Genomic DNA, 1,026 nt, shown 5'->3' with positions numbered 1-1,026 from the left:
CATTGTGATCGGTGAGGCGCAGCGGAGAGCTCCCCAGCCGGGCCATTTTCTCTATGTAGGCTGCATGCAGCAGCCTATGTAGAGAAAAAGGGGGAGTGCGCATGACTGCTTTGTTCGGCCCTGGCGCCGACCAAACAGTCAGTACCCACAACAGTGGGCAAAGCCACTCCCCCCTGCCCTCGAGCAGGACCGCCCACTCGCCGGCCCCCAACCAGGCACTCCAGGCACTTCTGCTTTCTCGCCGTGCAAGAAGCAGAAACATAAAATGGTAGTTTTACCATGTTATATTTCTGCCTTCTAGCACTGCGAGAAAGCAGTGAGACGACGCCACCACGCCCCAAATGGAGGAGCCACCACTGCAACTGTGTAATGTTTTTAGTGTTCAAAGTGCGCATGATGTTAATTTTCTTAGTCCTTGCATTTGAGAAATCTAATTTCAAGCCTCTTTTGTTACAGTTTATCATAGGCCAAAAGGATTCAGTGGCAAAGCTATTATGATGCGGCAGGTGCAGTGGCTCTGGGGACAAGAGTTGTGAGCCCCCATGCATTGAATTAGGGTTTTTTGATGTCTGACATGAAGATGATGGACCCTTTTTCCTCCCTTGCATTAGGGCCTTGAAGATCTTTGTTACACAGTACTGGCGCATACAGCAGAACACATGCTTCTTTTCCAATGAAGTACTCAGCACGATCACAGCAATTGTGCAAAGTATCAATCCCCTTTATTTAGGGATTGTATGCCTGGAACCTCTCAAGGGTTGAGGACACTATACCTCATAGTACTAAAATTGACCCTTATTTGAATATTATACAGAAAGAATATATCTATCGAGTGCCTAAATGTGAAATATACCCCTGCAAAGGTGTCACAAAAAACGATCTCATTTATTTTATCACATTAATTGCCATTACAAAAACATTACATACTAAAACCACATTTGTTCAAATCTTAGTGCGCCTGCACCACACATTGATTCTTTGCATGAAACACTCCACACCCACTCCCTATCCTGGCCTCACCATGCT

The sequence above is a fragment of the Triturus cristatus genome, chromosome 6, assembly GCF_964204655.1.
Source record: "Triturus cristatus chromosome 6, aTriCri1.1, whole genome shotgun sequence".
NCBI lineage: Eukaryota > Metazoa > Chordata > Amphibia > Caudata > Salamandridae > Triturus > Triturus cristatus.
Note: the sequence above shows the minus strand (reverse complement) of the source record.